Source organism: Cavia porcellus, unplaced genomic scaffold (assembly GCF_034190915.1).
Source record: "Cavia porcellus strain 051 isolate PalLab524CR breed Dunkin Hartley unplaced genomic scaffold, mCavPor4.1 scaffold_27, whole genome shotgun sequence".
In the NCBI taxonomy this organism is placed as follows: domain Eukaryota; kingdom Metazoa; phylum Chordata; class Mammalia; order Rodentia; family Caviidae; genus Cavia; species Cavia porcellus.
In genome coordinates this window covers 33,933,708-33,947,276 of record NW_026947510.1, presented here as the reverse complement: position 1 = coordinate 33,947,276, position 13,569 = coordinate 33,933,708, and positions in this window count along the sequence as shown.

Here is a 13,569-nt window from a genome sequence, read left to right as displayed (position 1 = left end):
TCAGGTGATTTTGTTTCCATTATTTACTAGCTGCATAGCACTGTGTATGTCACTTAATCCTCAAAAAGTTTTATCTTCTTAATTGAAAATAGACCAGTCTAGGGGCTCAGGGTGAAGCTCCGTGGCACAAGGGCCTGCCTGGCAGGTGCAAAGTACTGAATTTGATTCCCAGTACAAAAATAAAAAAGAAAAGGAAAGAAAAGCGACTGACCTAAAGCTGGGCTTGTGCATGACTCTAGCCCTACCTACTCAGGCAGCTGAGGCAGGGGAACCTCAAGTTGGAGTCCAACCTGGGCAACTTAGTGAGATCATGTCACAAAATAAAAATGTGTAAGAGGGTTAGGGATGTAGGTGAGTGGCGGAGCATCCCCAGGCTCACTCCCCAGCAGTGCACACTTTCCAGCACACACATGCCGCTGTATGGGAAGCACATACGGTTTCATAGCAGAGAAGCCTTCAAAGCCCAAGTCCATGTCTGCAGTGAGGTCATCAGGATTTAAGGCTGCACGAAATATGGTACATGTAAAAAAGGCACAAATCTTGGGAAGTTTTTGCATGCTCACCTTAGTGAATTTCTGGTTTTGACTTTCATTCATTTGATTTGGTTTTGCTCAGAGTAGTAGAAGATTTTCAAATGCCACCAAGAATTACCCTTGTTTGTGCTAGAAATAATTTCTGAGCTTTTAAAGAAGGGTTTATCCAGCCAGACATGGTGGTGCATCCCTGTAAGCCCCACACTGGGTAGCTGAGGCAGGAAGATCACTTCAAGATCAAGCCTGGCTACATAGTGAGTTCAAGGCCAGCCTGAACTACACAGCAAAACCCTGTTTCAAAAAATTCCCTACGCTGGGGATATAACTCAGTAACACAGCACTTGTCTGGCAAGCTCAAGGTCATGAGGTTGATTCCCAGTACCAAAAAAAAAAAAAAAAACCTGCTCTTCTCTGGGGACTCCTGGTCCCTGCCCTGCAGTCTTACTTCCTGCCACCACCTCCTGGCTGCTGCTGTGCTAAGGAATCTCACAGACCAGGGCAAAGGTCTCCTGTATTGCAGACCCTTCCTCTGCTCACTGAGGAAGACTTCCCTTCCCCTGCACCATTACACAGAAATCCATCACTGTTTTTATTTAAATGTATAAAAACCTGGGTGAGGTAGCACTCCTGTAATTCTAGCACTCAGGAGGCTGAGGCAGGAGGGTTGTCGCAAGTTTGAGACCAGCCTGGGCTACAAAAGTGAGCCCAAGAGCAGTCTGAACTGTACAGCAAGACCCTGTCTCAGAAAGACAACCAATAAAAAATTAATTCATTGGAGGTGTGGTGGCACAAGGCCGTCACCCCAGCTTTCTGGGAGACCGAAGCAGACAGATTTCAAATTCAAGCCCAGTTTAGAAATGTAGCAACTTAATGAAATCCAGTCTCAAAAATATGTTTTTCTGGGGCTAGGGATTTAGCTCAGCGGCATAAGCACCTGCCTTGCAAGTGTGTGGTTGTGAGTTCAATCCCTGGTACCAATAAAAATGAAAAAGACAAAAAAATGGAACTTCCAATCCTAGTCTTCTGAGAAATCTCCATATTGATTTCCATAGTGGCTGCACCAGTCTACACTCCCACCAACAGTGGAGCAGTGTTTCCTGCCCCCCACCAACCTGCAGCCTCACCAACATTTGTTATCCATGGTTTTCTTGATGGCAGCTATTCTTTCTGGAGTGAGATAAAATCTCAATTCTCTTTTAATTTGAATTTCTCCAATGACCAGTGATGGTGAACATTTCTCCATGTATTTATTTGCCATTTGTATGTCTGCATCTGAGAAATGTGTGTTCATCTCAGATGCCCATTTTTGGAGAGAGTCTTTGAATTTGGGAGCTTGATTTTTTTCAATTCTTTATATGTTTTGGATATAAGCCCTTTGTCTGAGGGGTTGCTGGCTATAATTCTTTCTCATTCTGTGGGTTTTCTTTTCGCTCTGTTGGTGATTCCTTTTGAAGTGCAGAAACTTTTCAATAATACGAGATCCCAGTTGTGGATTCTTTGAAGTTTGCAGTTTGCATTTTGTTCATGAATTCTGTGCCTACCCTTATGTCTCCAAGACTTCTACCTACTTTGTCTACCAGTAGATTTAGTGTTTCTATTTTAATATTTAGATCTTTGATCCAATTAGACTTTAGTTTTGTGCATGGTGATATGCATGAGTCTAGTTTCAGTCTTCAGCATGTGGAAAGCCATTTTTTCCAACACCATTTATTAAAGAGGCTATCCTTCTTCCAGTGAATATGTTTAGCACCTTTGTCAAATATCAGGTGGCTGAGTGTCTTTGTAGTTGTGTTTGAATCTCCTGATCTGTTCCATTGATCCTCAGGTCTATTTCTTTGCCAGTACCATGCTGATTTTATCACTGTGACTTTGTAGTATAGTTTCAAGTCAGGAATTGAGATGCCTCCTGCCTTGCCTTTGTTGCTCAGAATTGCCTTTGCAATTCTAGGTTTCTTCTGTTTCCAAATGAATTTTAGCAGTGTTTTCTCTAGATCTGTGAGGTATGTCAATGGTATTTTGATTGGGATTGCATTAAATCTATTAAGTTTTGGGAGTATGGCCATTTTCATACTGTTGTTTCTTTCCTAGCCAAGAGCAAGAAATATCCTGCCATCTTCTAATATTCTCTTCAATGTCCTTTTTTAGCATAGCATAAGCATGTAGGTCTTTTACATTCTTGGTTAGGTTGATTCTTAAGTATTTCATTTTTTTATATGCTATTGTGAAGGGTGATATTTTCATAATTTCTCTCTCGGTGAGATTTTTGTTTGTACAGGAATAATACTGAATTTTGAGCACTGACTTTGTATCTAGCTACACTGCTGAATTTGTTTATTACCTCTGGTAGTTTTTTAAGGGAGTTTTTTGGGGTCTTATATATAGAGTATCAGGTCATCTGCAAATAGTGATAATTTAACTTCTCCCTTCTTTATTCCTTTTATTTCTCTCTCTTGTCTGATTGCCCTGGCTAGTATTTCCAGAACTATATTGAATAGGAGTGGTGATAGTGGACATCTTTGGTTTTTTCCTGATTTTAGAGTGAAAGCTTTCAGTTTTTGTCCATTTAGTTATAATGTTGGCTGTTGGTTTGTCATAGATGGCTGTTAGGAGATTGAGATAAACACTGTGTATTCCAAGTTTCTGAAGGGGTTTTTTCATGAACATGTGTTGGATTTTATCAAAAGCTTTTTCTGCATCTATTGAGATGACCATGTGGTTTTGGTTTTTAGCTCTGTTGATGTGGTATATTATATTTATTGATTTAAATATGCTAAGCCATCCCTGCATTCCTGGAATGAATCCCACTTGGTCATGATGTATAATCTTGTTGATGATTTGCTGCATTCTATTTGCCAGTATTTTAATGAGAATCTTTGCTTCAATGTTCACTAGTGAGACTGGCCCATAGTTCTCCTTTTTGGTTGGGTCTTTCTCTGGTTTTGGTATCAGAGTGATACTTGCCTCCAGGAATGATTTATGGAGGATTGCTTCCGTTTCAATTTCATTGAAGAGTTTAAGGAGTAGTGGAATCAAGTCTTCTCTAAATTTCTTGTAGAATTCAGCTGTGAATCCATCAGGACCTGGACTTTTCTTTGTTGGTAAGTTTTAAATTACATTTTCAATTTCAATAGCTAATATTGAGTTATTCAAAATTGCTATATCTTCTTGGTTGAGCTTTGGTAGTTCACATGTTTCTAGAAATCTGTCCATTTCCTCTCTGTTTCCACTCTATGAGAGTAGAGATTTTCAGAGTAGGTATTCATTCATGATCTTTTTAATTTCCATGGGATTTGTAGTAATTTTTCCTTTTTCAGTCATTATTGCATGAATTTGGGCTTTTTCTTGATAAGGTTAGCTAGAGGTTTGTCAATTTTGTTTATTCTCTCAAAAAACCAGCTTTTTGATTCATTAATTCTTTGTATGTTTTTTTTTTAGTTTCAATTGCATTGATTTCTGCTCTAATCTTTACAATTTCCTGTCTTCTATGAGCTTTGGGTTTAACTTTCTCTTCTTTTTCAAGAAGCTTGAGATGAAACATTAGGTTGTTTATTTGCGTTTGCTCTATTTTCTTGATATGACAGTTTATTGCTATAAATTTCCCTCTTAAGACCGCTTCCATTGCATCCCACAGATTACAGTATGTTGTTTTTGCATTTTCATTGAATTGTAGGTATTGCTTTATTTCTTCTTCAATTTCATCTGTATCCCACTGGTTGTTTAGAAGGTTGTTGTTTAATTTCCGCATATTTATGAAGGTTTTGCTCTTTCTTTTACCAGTAATTTCCTTTCAGTGCACCATGATCAGATATCATGCATGGGATACTTTCAATCCCTTTGCATTTACTTAAGAATGTTCTATGGGATAATATATGGTCTATTTTGGAGAATGTTCCATGTGCAGCTGAGAAGAATGTTTATTCTGATGTGGTTGGGTGGAACGCTCTGTAGACATCTACTAAGTCCAATTGCTCACAGGTATGATTCCGTTTTGTTATTTCTTTGCTGAATTTTTGTCTAGTTGATCTATTTCTTTGTGACGATGGGGTATTAAGGTCCCCTGTTATAACTGTGTTCTTGTGTATTTGGTTTTTCATGTCCATGCATATATATTTATAATTGTTAATTCTTCCTCTTGAATTTTCCTACTAAGGAGTATGTAGTGACCTTCTTTATCTCTTTTAATAATTTTAGGTTTGAAGCTCACATTGTCTGCAAATAGAATAGTTATTGAAGCTTTTTTTTCTGGGTTCCTCTTGTGTGGAATACTGTTTTCCATCCTTTCACTTTTAATCTATGAGTTTCATTTTGAGTCAGATGTGTTTCTTGTATACAGCATATTGTGGGATCATGTTGCTTGATCCATTCTGTCAACCTATTTCTTTTGATAGGTGAGTTGAGGCCCATTTACATTTACGGATATTACTAATATATACTGGCTCAACTTTGCCATGTTAAATTCCAGTTGTTTGCTTTCTGCTTTTCCCTTTGTATAATTGTTTGCCCTACCTGGTGGTTGCTTTCTGTTGTTGTTCTGGGACTTGTGGTCATTTTTATCTCTATCTAGTATGTCTTTCAACACTCTTTGGTAGACATGGATTTCTTCAGTTGTTCCCTGTCATGGAAGTATCTTATTTCTCCATTAAATTTGAATGAAAGTTTTTCTGGGTACATTAGTCTGGGTTGAAAGTTGTTTTCTTTTAGGATTTGAAATACCTCACTCCAAGCTCCTCTTGACTTGAGGGTTTGGGCTGAAAAAGTCTGCTGTGATTCTAATAGACTTTCCTCAATAGGTGAGTTGTGTCTTTTCTCTAACAGCTTTTAGTGTTGTTTTTTTTCTGCCTGTCTGGGATCTTAATTATTTTCTGTCTGGGTATATATTTATGTTGGTTGTGATTGTTTGGTGTTCCATATGCCTCACTTATCTGCATATCAGATTTTTCCGCCATGTTTGGGAAATTTTCTGCTATTATTTCTGTGAATATTTTAGTTATATCATTTGCATTGATTCCTGCATCTTCACTAATGCTTATATAGTTTTATACTGTTTCTCTTGGCATCATCTTGGAGCTGCTGAATTGTCATTTCATGCTGTTTCGTTATTTTTAAAAGTTCTATCCTTTCATGATTGCTAATTGTGATCCTGTCCTCAAGGTCTGAAATTCTATCCTCAGCTTCATTTAAACAATTTTGCCAGCTTTCAGTAGAATTTTTTGTTTCTTGGATGTCTCTTTGAGTTTGTTTCATGAATTCTGCTTGTTTTCTATATCGTTTATTCAAGGTTTCAATCAGTTTCCCATGCTTCTCTACTTTTTTTTTTAATCTATTTCTTCTTTAGCTGCGCTGAGCAACTCCTTTACTAAGGTTGTTATTTCTGTTTTTACATGAAAGATTACTTCTAATTTGATTACCTCTATAGCCTCATGGAGTTGTTTTTTTTTTTATTTCACTCGCTATATTTTCAGAGATTTCAAATGTGCTATTTTTGAGCCATGCTGGCACCAAGCAGAGCAAAGAAGTGGGTTCTGTTGTGGATGTTTGGAAGCTGTGTGGCTTGCCGGGGCACAGAACTGTACTGTGGCATTGAGACGGACAGTGGTGTTGATGATGACATACATGCCTGAAAATATCAGTAGAGGCCAACTTTTTGTATGCATATTCCACAGCACCAGGTTACTATTCCTGGAAAAATTCAAAGGACAGATCCTAGTTCATTCAGTCACTTTATGCTATGCTGAAATTGTACGCACACAAGCTTGAGTTTATGCACATTCTTACTTAGGTTAACCAGAAAGTAGCAACAGAATTTGAGTCCTTTTCCTATGAGGCCACTTTTCATGCAAAGAAACAAATTCCATGTATTATGTCCATGCTCACAAAAGAACTGTATTTTTATCACTAAAAAAATGGTTGACTTTTTTATGTTAATATACCAAGTGAGGAAACAATATGAATGATACTGTATTTCCTTCTCTAATTGAATCCTTCAGGACTATACCATTTCCCTAGCAAAAGACCCACCAGGAAGCTACCTCAAACTCAGAATCAGGTAGTTGAAACTGAATTTAATTAGAAATAAAGAAATATGAATATTGATATAATCCTTATGAAAATAAATTATTTTAACCTTATATGTTTCATAATTAGCAACATTTTGATGTATGCTATGATTTTCAAATAATTATGAGGAAGTTAATCATTGCACTAGTGAATTTTAATGACACTCCCCTACACATGTAAGATTGTATACTCTAGTTTTTCTTAGACTATAGAAATGATGATGTGTACTACAGTAGTTTAGACCTTGAGGATCCATGGATATGCTCAAAAGCTTGAACCTTTATGTTAGAACTGATATAGAAAAAGAAATCAGCTGCATTCTTAAATCACTTTTTATAGCTCATGATATTTGTTTTGAGCATGTGTTTCTTTTAAAAACATGTCTATACTTAATAAGGAAAGAATATATTTAAGAGAAAATATGAAAAAATTGAATTGATTCCTTTAAGGTTAATATGCAATATTAATGGGGAGACAGTCATAAGTATAAGGTGTTTAGATCTACCAGCATTTGTTAGCGCACAAATCAAGATGAAATTTACACAAAAGCAAAATATCTGAAGATCTACGATGTAAAAGTCTCAAACTGTTACTAGAGGGATATGAAGAAATTCTGCAGAAACATATTAAAAGTATTGTCTGTATAAGAAACAGTGGAATGTAAGGAAAGAACAAACAATAACTGGAACTTCTGGGCAATCTGTAATTTGACAGAAGATGGTTTGAACGTGAGCAGAGATGTGGCTCTATCGAAACTTGCAGAGCTACAGATGCCGCTTTAGAGAAGTTCTGCCAGATGATTTCTCCAGGAGCATACAGTCGGTGTGGAAGATACTCCAAAGGCATGTGAAAAAGTGAACCAAGTGAGAATTTCTTAAAATGGAGCTTTTCCAAAGAGCCATGAAAATTGTAGTATTTCTTGTAGTATAACTTTTAAGCATGCTATAGTCAGTTGAAATTTACAATCAGAGGAGAAACAGTGGTAACATTTTGTACTGTTCCCTGAAGTGAAAGAACCATAGCACACAGGGCTTCAGAAGCATGCAGTGAAAACCCCTCTATGCATACGGGGAAACTACAGGCTGCAGTTCAGCTCCAGCCGAGGAGACCAGCTCCAAGGCTCCTGGCTCATGGAGGCGGCTGACACAGCGACTGCACCTTGCTTCACAAACTTTCAGTGACTTTTCACGTGGACTTCCTTGTGGCTCAAAAAAAGGAGTATACATTTACAATTGACAACTATCTGCTTTGATAAGAGCTATTAACTTTTTCTAAGTAAATGCAGTATGTAATTATATCCTAAAATGGGTCTTTGTGTGAGAATTTTGTAAAAGTTTTTTAATTTGTGCTTTTATTTCCAAACATAAATTCAAACTTAAATTACAAAAAAAAAAAAATGTGTTACTTTTGTTACTCTATTTTAATGTCTCCTGTACTTGCTCCTGGTGGACTAGATTTTAAGATTGCATTTTGCTTTTTGGTTTTGCCATTTCCCCCTTTCGCGTTAATATTTGGTTCTTCAATCCCACTGGTGTCAACTGTTGGTCGTGCATATCTTGGGGTCCTACTGTAAGGTTGATGTTTGTCTGGTTGCTGGATCCCACAGTGAAGAGGTGGGCCAGTCTCCTGAATTCCCCCTGCAGAGTCAACTGGGTAAGTCCTATATTCTTCCTGGGCCGACAAGCCTAGCAGTACTAATGGAAATCAACCCCTAGTTCCTGCTGTTATTATGTCTTCAGGTTGTTCAGAGTCACCAGATCTCCCTATTTATAGTATTTGTCTCATTTGGGACCCGTCTGTGTCTCTGGGTGTCCCTTAATTTTCTCCAAGTTGGGGGAGGCCCTATTGGCACCCTCCACAACCTACCTGAAGTTCTCTGTGTGGAGGAAGGACTCACCCACCCACTTGCCAAGCTCACCTATGGCCTACTTCTGGAGGGGGCTTCTGTGTTGCTCCTGTTTGCTCACTGAAGGTGGCAAACTCTATTCCTGTTTTAGGGGCAAACTCACTTCAGCCTGCTGAGTTCTTGCTGAGTTTCCCCTCAATACTGCATGGTTAATACACTGCAGTCCAAGGTTCTGGGGGGAGGCGTGGGAGCCAAAGATCAACAGCAGTGCTAGGCCAGGAGGTGGGGGGGGAGTCCCCTGATGGCAGTGGTGGGACTGTGGGGGCTCATGTCACAGGTTGGAGTTCCTAGGTTCTGAGGTGGGTGGGACATGGGAAGGGCCCGTTTTTGGCCCAGCCCCGTGCTCACCTCCTGCTGAAGTTCCCAGGTCTCATGAGGTGGTGTGTGGACATGGTGGGAGTCACAGGTCAAAGTTTTTGACCTTTGGTTTAGATACTGGGGTTTGAACTCTAAGGTGCTTTACCACTGAGCAACATGGAGCTACATCCCCAGAACCTTTTGTCTTTTCATTTTAGTGTCTTACTGGGTTGCCCAGGTTGACCTCAAACTTGTGATCTTCCTGCTTCAGCCTCCTGAGTCCCTAGGACTAAGGTATATGCCATCAAACCCTGCTTTTTTAATTTCATGATCACTGGCACTTTGGCAAAAACACTACATCCTTTCAGTCATGGCTTGTTCCCTTGGGGTTCACATGCACCCCAAAGTGTTGTAGAGCTACCGATAAGGAGGTGTGGTGATACATTACTATGTACTTTAACCCATTTTTATCAGATCTCTGAAGCTCAGCACCAGTACTGCTCCCAAGCTGAAATTCCTCAGTAACCCAGTGAAGTCTTAGTCCTTCACCCATTAATGAGCTCCTATCACCCCAGAGGAGATAAAAGTGTAGCAATGCGTCCCAGGACACAGCGTTCCAAGGACTGGCGACCTGTCTGTTGTCAGCTGGGCCCAACAGGTCTCCTCAAACAGTGAGCTCACGTAGCCAGGCCACCTCTGTGGAGTAAAGCTGCACACTCTCCTCACACAGGAAGCATTTCAGACCCAGTACTCAGGAGGCTGAAGCAGGACAATCTTGAGTTAAAAGTCAGCCTGGGCTACATAGTGAGATGCTGTTTAAAAAAAAAAGAATTTCAGCACACATCAATGACAGTCACACAGGCAGAGTCAAAGCAGTACACACAGAAAACAAGTGTGGGTGCTCAAGAGAGGGGTGCAGTGTGTTCTGGGTTGTGGGGAGGTTTTTTGTTTTTTTTTTTTCTTTTTTGGACAGTCTCACTGTCCTCAGCCTCAGCTCAGGCAGGCCTCAAACTCCTGGCGATCCTCCATTTATGAGTTCTTGTGTTGGGGCGGGCAATGGCAATCGAAATACATGGGGTCCTGGAGGTGCCTCCCTTTACTTTGTTTTTGTTTTTGATTTCTGAGACAGGTTGTAGCTATGTAGATCAGACTGGCTTTGAACTCACTATGTAGTCTGTGAAACAACCCAGAATTAATACATTTTATCTGTGCCCAGATGCTTGTTATCCCAGAACTAAACCTAGCCCTTGGGAAGCTGAAGCAAGAGGATCACAAATTCAAACCCAGCCTGAGCAATTGAGACTATTAGAACATATTTCAAAATAGGAAATGTGAAGCCCCTTGTGGTGGTGCATGCCTATAATCTCAGCCCTTTGGAGGCTGAGGCATAAAAGAGTAACCCCAAATTTGGAGGCCAGCTGGGCTACTCCGTAGTTCCAGGTTAGTGAGACCCAGTCTCTAAAAAATCTTTTTCTTTAAAAATTTTTGGGATAGGCTCTTGATAGATCACTAAATAGCCCAGGTTAATCTGGAATTTGTGATCCTCCCCCCTCAGTCTCCCAGGGTGCTGGGCTCACACAACCAGTTTGAATATGATTGTGTATTTATTTACCTTCTTTCGATGGTACTGAGGGTTGAACCCAGGTTCTTTACACTGAGTTATGTACTCAGTCCCATTACGTTATTATTAATCATCATCACTGTGCACTGAGACAGAGCCCAGGCTGGGCTGTAATGTGCCACTCTCCTGCCAAAGAGAGGATGTATTATCTTATCTGGCCGCATCACGCCCATCTGCCTTACCCAGGTGGACCCTTTAATCATCCCTTTATTAACATTAAAATAGCTGGAAGGTAGGCTTATCTGACCTTTTTTTTGGGGGGGGGGTCTGTTCCCTTTTCACCGGTACCAGGGCTCGAACTCATGACTGCCTGTTTTCAATAAGCAGGCGCTTATGCCACTGAGCTAAATCCCCAGCCTCCATCTGGGCTGTTTTAAAAGGAGGCCCTTCGGGTTTGGAGACTAGCTGGTTTCCGTCTGCTTTGGCCTTGGAGGTGAGTCTGCCTCAGGGCCTGGAGCTCCTCCCCGCCACACTGTAGCGAGCTCCGGAGAGCTCAGCACTCAGCCCATGGAGCCTGCGCCTCCAACCCCGAACCTGCAGCCTCTTCCGATGGCCTACGAAGAGACCTCGCCGCGGGACGCAGGTGAGCAGGCTGGGAAGGGGTGGCTTTAGCCTGGACCCCAGGTCCCCTCTCACCTGAAGGGCCCCGAGAGAGCCCGGAAAGGGACCGCCGATCCCTGGGGAGCTCGAGGGGCAGTGGGGTCAGGAAGGGGAAAATCTGGAGAACTGCCACTAGCTTTTTTTAAAGTGGCTGTCGGGTGGCCTTTCCCCTTTGGAATGTTAATAGAAAAGGCAGAAGGGTGAAAAGTGTCTGCTTGTAAGAAGCAGCAGGCAGGGCTGTGTAATGTAAATGAGCAGTGAGGGCTTGACCGAGGGGCGCTGGGTTGGTTTGGTTTTGTTTTGCTTCTGTTTGTAGACATAATGTCTCCTTAAATCCTCAGATTGCTCAAATTGGGCTCAGATTTGTGATCCTCTTGCCTCTGCCTCCCAGAGGGTTGGGATTACAGGCCTGCCCCAGCACACGGGCTCATGGCTGCTTTCTTAGAAAACTTTTCAGGGAAGCTGTCGGTCAGGTCTCAGATCCCTGGGATCTTCTGTGGGGAACTCATTTTTGCATTAGAAACTGTTCCTCAGAAGGCAGGCCGGGCTGTGTGGGTGTGGGGGACGGTGGTTGATGCCCCAGGTTAAGGACCCAAAGTACCCACTGTGGGACTAGAAGTGGGCCTGACCGCCCCTGCCTGAGCTAGGATGTGCCTGCACACTCAGACTGACCTCCACCTCACACTGATCCGCCTGCCTCAGCCTCTAGTGCTGGGGTTACAGACATGTGCCACCACTCCAAGTCTTGACAAGAGTTTGAGTTAACTTAGTAGGAAAGAAAAATTAATGAAAAAGATAACCTATGTCTTCAATCTCTCTCTCCTTCAGTCTGCCTTTTACTGACTTTTTGAAGCTAAGGCTTTTTGTTCTGTGGCTGTGCAGCAGGTGTGGACAGGGTCTCAGGAACAGGAAAGGAAGAGGGCGTTACTGCCCAAAGTAACGTTTCCTGTTTTCTCTCCCTGTCTGGGCCTGAACCCAGGGCCTTTGTACTGAGCTACATTCCCGCCCTTTTTTATTCTGGGAGAGGGTCTGGCTGGACTTGAATTTAGGATCCTCCTGTGTCAGCCTAGGATTACAGGTGCTCACACTCAGTTTTAAAATGCTGGATTTAAGACAGCCAGCACTTCAGGTGTGGGCCTCAGACCTCTCGTTCCAGACAGAACTGTTGCTGCCAGTGGAAAGCCAGCCTGAACTGCATAGTGAGACCTGTAGTGAAACAATGAATGAAATCTGATACCAAGAAGAGAGAATGACAACCATTTGTATTCCCAGTGCAGGTCTGGTGCACACTCTGTCGAAGTGCTCAGTGGGCCTTGGCAGTGGGCCCTAAATGTCAGGCCAGGGTGTTGCACTGATGTCCCTCCTTGGAACGGGACCCAAGGATGGTGACCTCCCCCACCAGGACTCCAATGGTGACTCCAGGGCCACACTGAGTATCACAGGTGCCTATGCATCTCCGCTTTCTCACAGAGGGCTCCGAAGTGCTGGTCACAGACTTCAGCAACCTCTCAACCCTGCTGAGCTGCTCCCTACTCCTCTGCCACAACCATGGGAGACTGGAGCGAGGACACAAGACAGAAAAGACTGGAGTGATGGGCAGCACGAGCAGAGCCTGGGGCCGGTGCCTCCTCCCTTGGGCGGGCATGGTGTGTCTACCATGCTGTCCCGGTTGCTGCTCAACTTCAGGTACTGGCAGGTGAGTGAGGCGCCCCAGGAGAGCACCAGCAGGAGCACGGGCCCTGCAGGGCACCCTGGTGAGTCTGTCTTTGTGGGTGACTTTCTGGCTAGTTTCAAATAAGGACTTTTTCCTCTTTATGCAGCTCATCAGAGAAATAATGAGAGAGGGGGGTCTGTGAAGGGCTTCAAGGCAAGTGCTGAGTGCTGCCTCCCCTCTGTCTGGAGACTGGAGGGAACTGGTCCTGATGTGCACTCTTGGTAGTAGTTCATCCATGAGGGGCTCCGGGCAGAGGGAGGGGTGCAGCTGGAGCCTGGGCCTGACACTGAGCTCCACCCCCATCCCTTTATGTTTTATTGAGACTTTTGGGGCCTCATTTAAGTGGCTGAATTGCTCAGCTGGGCTGAAACTGGTGATTCTCCTGACTCTGCCCCCCAGAGTGTTGGGGTTACAGGGTACAGCGTGCACCACCATGTCCAGCTTGGTACCTGTTATTTTAATTCTTTGTTCCCTCCTAAAATTGTTTCCCCTTTAAAAAAAATTTTCCCCAGTGCTGGAGAGCACATCCAGGACCTCAGACATGCTAGGCAGATGCCTCCCATTCATTCTTACAAAGATGCATTGGTTTTGATCTGTCCTTTTCTTTGTTTTATTAAGAATGGGGTCTTTATTGAAAATGGGTTCAGGCTGGCCTCAAGCCGGCAGTTCTCCTCAGTTTGCTGAGAGCTGGGATTACAAGGTGTGACCATCATGCCTGGCTTTTTGTTTTTGGTACTGGGGATTGAACTCATGACCTTGCACTTGCCAGCAGGCACTTGTGCCGCTGAGCTAAACCCCCAGCCCTTTGGCTTGTTTTTGTCATTCTTTATCCGAAAAGATT